The sequence below is a fragment of the Myotis nattereri genome (genome assembly GCF_964212035.1).
Source record: "Myotis nattereri genome assembly, chromosome: 2".
NCBI classification, from domain to species: domain Eukaryota; kingdom Metazoa; phylum Chordata; class Mammalia; order Chiroptera; family Vespertilionidae; genus Myotis; species Myotis nattereri.
This window is the reverse complement of record NC_138076.1, coordinates 139,350,392-139,359,590: the sequence shown is the minus strand read 5'-3', so window position 1 is coordinate 139,359,590 and position 9,199 is coordinate 139,350,392.

Here is a 9,199-nt window from a genome sequence, read left to right as displayed (position 1 = left end):
TTTGACATTTTCATGTCTAAGTGATTGAAGATCCTTTCTTTAAAGGCATTTGTCTGCTACCTGGTGGTCAGATTGAAAATTACACTTTCAAGCCCTGGAAAACCATATATAATTTCCAGCCACATTAAAAAATAATAATAGTACTTCAAAATTGCATTCAGAAGTCCAGCGTCTCTCATTTAACAGCAGATGGATCAGGTATTAGGTTAAATAATTGTTTTTTTAATTTCACTGAGGCTTCAAATGTCCCTTTTATAACATAAATATTCTAACTTATATACAGAGAAATTCCTATTTGTTGAATTTCTATTGTACAGAGCTATAGTCTTGGAGGTTAGTTGTTAGGAAACAACTAAAAAGGAGAGAAAGCAAGGTTAAAGGTCATTCTTGGAACTAGGAGGGAGACTGGTGTTTCACAAGCTGCTTCTGAATTCCTACAGTGGTAGAGTGCTAAGACTATGGCTTTCCTCTGATTCCTCTTCTATGTTTGTCTAACACACACACACACACACACATACACACACACACACACACACGGATAAAAGAGTAGGCTTCCCTTGGTAGTGATTATTCACTTTTTATAGTTTGCCATTTTGATATCAAGCCCAAAGCAGTATGGCTGCTGTTCAATCTAACCCAGGATGCCTGGAAAGTGCCTGCATAAGCTTCCCTCTTTAACTTTTCTCTCCTGCACATTAAGTCTCCATATCCTTAAAACACACGCATACCCAACCAGAGGAAGCTTAACCCTACCCATCTGCAACTTAACTCTGAATGAGCCTTAAGCTTTGGACCCCTCACTCCCGAGGCCCTGAGAGAGGCCCCAGCAAATGTTTTCACATCATTATATGTTTTCATACAATTTACCAAAAAGAAAAGAAAAAAAAGAAAGAAAGAACAAAAGAAAGAAAGAGAAAGAAAGAAAGAGAAAGAAAGAAAGAAAGAAAGAAAGAAAGAAAGAAAGGAAGAAGAAAGAAAGGAAGAAAGAAAGGAAAGAAAGAAAGAAAGAAAGAAAGAAAGAAAGAAAGAAAGAAAGAAAGGAAGAAAGAAAGAAAGAAAGAACAGAGAGAAAAAGAAAGAAAGAAAAGGGCATTTTAATTTAACCTGTCAAAACCATTTTTCACTGTGACTGGCCCAATTTATACTCGCCCCTAGAATGGCCTTTGGCACTTTGAGTTTGGGGTAAGAGCACATTGAGTTTCAGAATCTCCATTTTAGTTGTAATTTAGAAAGATAGAGTGTTTTAATAAAATAAGTGAAGAATGATAAAATCTTGATGTGACTATATATGGACTTTTTGCCATTTTAAAATGTATTTACTAATGAAATGAAAGAACTTAAAAATTCACAGGAGTGAAATATGAAAATGTCACAAAACAAGTGATAAAATTGATAGAAATTAATCTTATATCAAGAAGTAAATTATAACAACAACAAAATGAGATTGTTCCAAAAGAGCAATTCATTAAGAGAAAAAGAAAAGCTTGCATGAAAGTCTGAGTGGGCCCTTGGCTTGATATATAATCTAATCAAAAGGGAGTGTTTTACATGGACAATGTGGGAAAAGCTGTAAATTTCTTGCTTATTGGACAAGAAATACTGACAGAAATAAATTTAAAAACACTCATAATGAACTCCCACTACAGTGAGGACATCAGTAATAAAGTGTTTAAAGAGTATTGTCAATTTAAGTCCTGGCCAGATAGCTCAGTGGATTAGAACACTGTCCTGCTACACCAAGGTTTCAGGTTCAATCCCTGGTCAGGGCACTTACAAGAATCAACTCATGAATGCATAAATAAGTGGAATAATAAATTGATGTTTCTCTCTCTCCCTCCCTCTCTCTCTAACATCAATCCAACAAGGAGTACTATCAATTCAAAGATAATTAATATTAAGGTAAGTTATTTAGCAAAAATTGCCCTGAGAACTTATGTGTTATGTATGACAGTGAGTCATCCACTGTTTAAAAAATTAGTTTGACATTCCAAATAGCAGGTTATAGAGTTGTTATAAAAAAAACTCTTATAAACTACCAAAAATAAAAAACAAATTTTGATTGATCAGTTAGAGAAAACTGTTTAATTATTGTTCAAGTCTCTCCTCCTTTTTATAGTTTACTATAAAAACTTAGTAAAAAAAATTATGTACATTTTCAGTTCATTAAAAAATAAAATTATGCAGCACATGTAGATTTTGTGGTGTTTGTCAACTTTTCAAAATTTATAATTTCTTGTGATTTCTATTCTAAGTAAATATTCATTCTCACACCTTTGTAAGACATTGCCTTTGTAATTTTTTTTTAAGTCTCAAATCTTTGGATCTGTCAAAATCAGAATTTACCCATATACATACCTTATTGTAGCTGTTACAATTTGTGGGTCCCTTCTCAATTCTTATAAAACAAGTTCTCTCTCTCTCTCTCTCTCTCTCTCTCTCTCTCTCTCTCACTCACACACACACACACACACACACACACACACACACTCGGTAGTGATTCAATTTTCTCTAAGAATAAAGTATGAGTAATGGCTTTATATTTAACTAAAAGTCCACTCTGTTAGCATTTTACCCCCAGGTGCATTTGTTAGCACAGGCAGCTACTTAGCAAAAGAGAAGGGAGCTAGATTGACTGTGCCTGTTTGGAGTCTGGAAGTTATACTTAATCAGACTTAGGTCTGGAAGTTACAGCTTCAGATACCCAGGGGATAGCCAAATCCCCACCATGGGGATTAACATTCCTCTACCTGCCTCTCCCACCCCCAGCTGGGAGAAAGGACCCACTTGCCAATCTCCCCAGGGAACCACTGGTTTGTTCACTGCAGATTACCAGGGGGAGGAAGAACCAATAAAGGGAAAATTCCTCTGCTGGGTGCATCCGCTGTAGAAACCAGATGGAGCAGCAGCATTTGGAGGCATGGGTAGTAAGAGTCAAGATGGTGACCATAAGGGGAGGTCTCTCGCCTGGGAAAATCTGGGGAAAGGATCCAGTTGGAGGAGGGCGCAGAACCACAGGAGGCCCAGGTGAGGGATTGGCTAGGGGGAGGGCCTAACACAAGCCCAGGAAGAATTAGGAAGAAGGTTGGACAGTTTGAAAGGCAGGCTGCTGGTTCCCCCAAAACAAGCAAGTATATGGAGGATTATCAGGAATCACGGGGCAGTTGCTGCTAGAGCCTGCCCCTTCTCTAGCCCCCTGAGGACCTATAATTTCCCTTCACTCCAATCAATCTTGCCACTACACTTAAATTTCTCTCCTATGTGTGCCCTTTGAAATTCCTTTCTCGAAACACCCAAGAACCCATTTTCACTAGCAGCAAATTGTTGTCTCTCTCTAGTGGGAGAGAGGCCTGCTTAGACTTTTAAATTTGCTACTCTTTACGTCTTTACCATTACCATTGTGGAGCAGACAAAACAAAATCCAAACAACCTTAGAACCCCATTTTCATCGAGGTGCCCCTCCCCAGGATTTTGTAGGTAATGACAATTCTCATTTAATTTACTGTGCTTCCCATGATTGGAACCAGCTACCAAGATGTATTTCTTAGTACTATGAGTACTGGCCCGAGAAAAGTAAACCACTTGTTTCTACATATCAGGCATGTAATTTTGTGGAAAAAGAAGTATGTGTTAGTTAGACTGTGTTCAATAATTTCCAGTCAGGGTGGTATATGCTAATACCTTTACACTGTGGTGTACTTCTGTCCAATAGTAAATAAGAAGTACAAATCTCATAATGTTATGTTGAGTATGATCACTCCATAAAATTATATTTGAAATGAAAACAGTAAATTCTAAAACTTGCTTAAACACGATAGATGATTTTTTTTTTCTGAACATATAAATTTGTGCAACTTTCTGAACATATAACAATAGTAAATGGGCCTCTGTGACCCATCTCCAGCATGGTCAGCTTTTGATGGAAAAGGTTGCTGAATTTCCCGAGGGCAAACAATGTAGGGAGGAGAGGAGAGGAACTCTGGGCGTGGTCCTGCATCAGGGTGGAAACCCCAGAAGTGCCCGCCTCAACTAGACAGGGGGAAGTGGAGGCAACTAGAAAAGGCCTCAGCCTAATTTTTTTTAAATGACCCAGTGGGAGACAATAGACCTAGGTGATGTATGAGGAAACAGGTCACCCCATTGTACTCAGCCAATGAGGAACCGGAGGAGGGACTGTGTTCACTGCCCCACGTGTGCCTGTATAATCAGATGGACACCCACTCTCGAGAACTTATTAAAAGTCTTGTTTTCGCCGTACTTCTGTTTCTGAGTCTGTTATTTGAATTGGGACAGGTGAGCATTTCTCACATAACTACAACAGGCTTTTATGTGTTGGCTTATCCAGTTTCTTTAGTAGGTTGGAAAGAGCAAACTTCTTTTAGAGGTTTGCATGCTTCTTTCTGACCTGAACTAGGCATTTATGTAAACAGTACAGAAGGTGAGAAAAGAGAACTAACAGGAGTTTTCATTTCAGACTCAGGAAACACTGCGTGAACATACCTGTGCTGGTGCCTTGCAGCTGGGATTCTGACAACCAGCTACAGACTGGAGGTTCCAAAGGCCCCCGTCTTGGATTCCATTACTTTGTTAGAGTTGCTGACAGAACTCAGAGAAACATGTTACTTATTAGGTTATTGGTTTATTATAAAAGGAACAGCCAGGTGGAAGAGACACATAAGGCAAGGTATTGGGAGAGGGCAGGAGCTTCCACGCCCTCTCAGAGCACCTCTCTCCTCAAATCTCCATGTATTCACCCATCTGGAAGTTCTCTGAACCTCGCTGTGGGGTTTTATGGAACCTCCGTTATGTAAACATGATAAATGATTAGATCATTGGCTATTGGTGACTGAACTCCATCTGCAGCCCCTCCCCCCTCCTGGGAGGTCTAGAGGGTGGGACCAAAAGTTCCAACCCTCTAATCACAGGGCTGGCTTCACTGGCTATCAGCCCCCATCCTTAGTTAACCAAGGGGTTTTCCAAAACCCACTTCGTTAACATAACAAAAGACATCATTTTACTCTTTCCTCTGGAAATTCTAAGGGTTTTAGGAGCTTTGTGTCAGGAAAGGAGTGGAAGACCAAATTTTTCTTATTGTAAATCACAGCATTACACAGGGCTGTTATCCTGATTGGTTAAATTTTGGAGCAAGTCTATTCCTGTGATTGGAGCTTATTCAAATGTAAGCACTCACAAAAGGATAAAATAAGTTTAAAATTAGAACTGTTATATAAATGGGTTTATTGAAGAGTATCTACACCTTGTGGTATAAATTATGTTTTCTTTCTTTTAAATCACGCCCCCCCACACCCCCGCCCCCACCCCGCCCGGAACGCTTTGTTGAATTTTTAGCCATTCGGAAACTACATTTCTTTAATGACACTTTCTCCTTTTTGTCCATTCACTCCCTTACTTAATCATTAAACCCTTATGATATCAGATTCTGGTTAGCACCAAACTATCTAAAGAACAAAAACTCAGATCTGTTGACCACAGAAACAGTTTCAATCAAGCTAAGGATAACATCTTGATTTCAGTTCTGTTTCATTCCCAGGCCCATGAAAATGGAACCACCCTACAGACCAAATCCTCACAAAACCAGACAGAACAATGCCATGGCTGACCTCAGAACCTGATACAATGATCAAGCAACCAATCAGTAGATCCCAGGCCTTCACCTCCTTTAGCCACTATGATTAATGTGTTTTCCTCATTTCTTGGAAGCCATCAGGGAGCCAGGTCTTTGGGCATTAGCTTACCTGAAACTCCAGGTTTGATACCATTTCCTCAATTAGCAAGCCCTTACTTTATTGACTGCAAATTCCTGCTTGAGTTTGATTAGGCTTTGATGCATACAGGCAAATGGTCTCCTGTAATGTCTGGTAATGTCACCAGAAAGGACTGGAGAGGGTCTACCTCGGGTGGGCCTGTAGTGTGTGGGTTCTTAACTGTATGCTAAAAAGATTTCAGATGATTTTGAGAGTATGTTAATTAAAGCTGAGGACAGTGAGGTAAAGGAAGGCTTAGGATAGAAGAAGCAACAGGACAGAGCCTAGGTGGTGCTGTTTTGGCCCTCTAGAAACATTATAGGAAAGAAGTGAGCCACATGGGGCTGCATGGACTCACTGAGAAGTAAACATCACAGTGACCGAAGTGAGCCAGAGCAGAGCTGCTTTCGCTCACTGAAAAGTCAGAGAAAAGGGGGTTTTGGTTACAGTTTTAGGGGGTTAGCCCAGGATGAGCTGCCACTGCCTACTGCTCTCCTGGTTGCAAGTCCTGTAGGACCCTTAGAGTTTAAGAGAAAGAGCAAAAGAGCACACCCAAGAAAAAGGGGCATGGGCATGCTTCAAGGAGAGCATGAACAGGCTTCTATTATCTTGAGGGCTATTATCTGTTTTATAAAGGCCGGAATTTCAGGGGAGATCTCAGAAGAGGATCTCAGTAGAATATTCATCAGCTTTTCAGGTGTGTCCTTCAACATTGATTCTTCAAAATGATCTTATAGGGGGATCAGGGTCATTCTCTGGTCAGTTTCACCTTCAAAGAATGTCACTGAAAAAGGACCAGGACCAAGGCAGGTCTGCCCCAGCATGACCTGGAATGTGTGCTCCTGTGTCCTTGGTTAGGGAAGATAAGAGCTCATGATGTACTATCTGGCTCAAATTGCGTGACCAGTTTGTTCAGCTATCTATCTCAGTTTTCCCATTCCAGTGGCCAAGGCATTTTCCTAGCTTCTTACTAACATGCCTCAGTAACAATCCACACCTTCCCCCTGCCCCACCTTTTTGATAATATCATAGACAACTTTGGGTTGCTTATGTTTATTAAAATTAAATCCAGTTCTGTTTAAAATGGAAATCTTTTTATTTGATTCAAAGTTCTCCTCCAGAGGCCTGGCCTAGCCTCCCCTGTCTGGTTTCTTAGGAAAGTAACCAGGGAATTGTTTCACCTTAGGGCTTAGGAGCTGAAACATAATTTATGGCAAGATACCATCTTTAGCCTGCCAGAGGTTCCGACTTTGACATCATTAGTCAGATCTGGCTACTGTCTTCTGCTGCAGAGTGTTGCTGATTATCTGGGGGAAAGGCTTGGTCTCTGAGGGATACATACATAATATTATTTCTAGCGCCAGGATTTAAAGATAAATTTATTCAAAGCCATAAGGACACTTGGTTTCAAATGGTATGCTACTGGTCAAAGGTAACTAAAATTAAGTGAGAATAGGCATTTAGAAGTTTGTAGTAACCTGGCATTGATGTAGCGCCCAAGACTATCTCAGTTCCTTATCTAAGTTCTATACTTCATCACATGGGCCTAAGGGCATGGCTGAGGCCCTCTTCTGTGAACCCTGAGGGCCACAGGGAATTGAAATGAAGTGGCCATTGGTCACCATCTTCTTCCCAGGAACCACATTCCCTTCAAGCCCTGCTGTCACAGGCCCTGTAGGAGGCTTCCCATCTTTATTCTTTTTGCTCATGTATGCCCTCACACCTCAAAGGACATGTCCCAAAGCTCTTCAGGAACCTCCCCATTGCACTTGGCCACAGAAGCAATGACACCATCCAGGAATGATAGGTTTATGCTGTTTAGCAAGCATTCAGCTGGGGAGTGAGTTTCTAGTAATTTTTTTTAATGCTCACCCAAGGATTTTTTTCCCAAATTTTTTTCTAGAAAGAGTAGAAGGGAGGGAGGAAGGGGGAGAGAGAAACATCAATGTGTGAGAGACACATCGATTGATTGCCTCCCAAACTTGCCCCTACTGGGGCTAGGACACCTACCACTGAAGTACATGCCCTTGACTGGGAATTGAACCTGAGACCCTTCAGGCCACAGGCTGATGATCTAACCACTGAGAAAACTGGCCAAGGCTAGTAATGTTTTCTTATAGTTACCCCTACATCTTTATGAAAGATGGTCTTAAAGCTCCCCTCTCTCATATGGCTTCAGCTGGATGAAGTGGAGGTGCAGATGGAAAACTTTCTCTCCAAAAAGCTGCATTTCCTATACCTCGTTCACTCCCTCTCTCATATCAATCTATCTTTATGTCTACCTCTCTATCTCGCTGCTGTTTTAATTCTTGGTGAGAGGGGAAGGGTTGGAGAGAGTGAGGCCAATTGTTTTACCTTCTAGAAATTCCAAGGCTTTCTTTAGATTATGGAAATACATAGTTAATTCTCATTTCAGCTTCTGGTCCTAGCCATAATTCTGTCCAATAGAAAAAAAATTATCTCAACATTATATATCTGCCTTAGGTTACATTCTGTTTGGGAGAATAGGATTGAAACCATCTGTGATGGTTAATATTATGTGTCAACTTGACTGGGCTAAGAGATGACCAGATATCTGGTAAAACATTATTTCTGGGTGTGTCTATGATGATATTTCTGGAAGGATTTAGCAGTAGACAAGAAAGTAAAGATCACCCTCACTAATGTAGGTGGGCAACATCCAATCCAGTAAGGGCCTGCATTGAACAAAAAGGCAGAGGAAGGGTGAATTTGCTCCCTTTTCTTAACCTAGGACATCCATCTTTTCCTGCTTCTGGTTCTGGGGAGGCCTCAAGGCCTCAGACATGGACTAAATTACATTACTAGCTTTACTGGTTCTCCAGTTTGCAGATGGCAAGTTGTGGGATTTCTTTGCCTCCATAGTCACATAAGCCAATTCCTATAAAAAAAAATCTCTCTCTCTCTCTCTCTCTCTCTCTCTCTCTCTCTCTCTCTCTCTCTCTCCCTCTCTCTCCATATATATATATATATATTTCTCTGAAGAAGCTTGAGTAATATACCATGCTATTAGCTGTTGCATTCTACCTGGGAAGCTGGGAAGCTCAGAAGCCAAACAGCAACTATGCATAGTGGCCTGACTTCTGATGAGGAACAACACCAGAGTTCAGGGAATTCCTGACCTTGAACTCAACTGTATAAGCAGGTAGTCTATTTCTCTGAAACGAAAAATGTGGCAGAAATAAAAATGTGTTAATATACATAAAGTTCTTAAACAGTGCTTGGCACATGATAAGTACTTAATGTTAGCTATTAACTATAGCTTTGACTACCTATCAAGAAATAGACTCTTTTCCCAGTCCTTGATCCCGAGCTGGCCTCATGACTTGCTTTAGTCAATAGAATGTGGTGGAAGTAACAGTGAATCAGTCTGAGCTTAACTCTCAAAAGCAGGGGTCCTCAAACTTTTTAAACAGAGG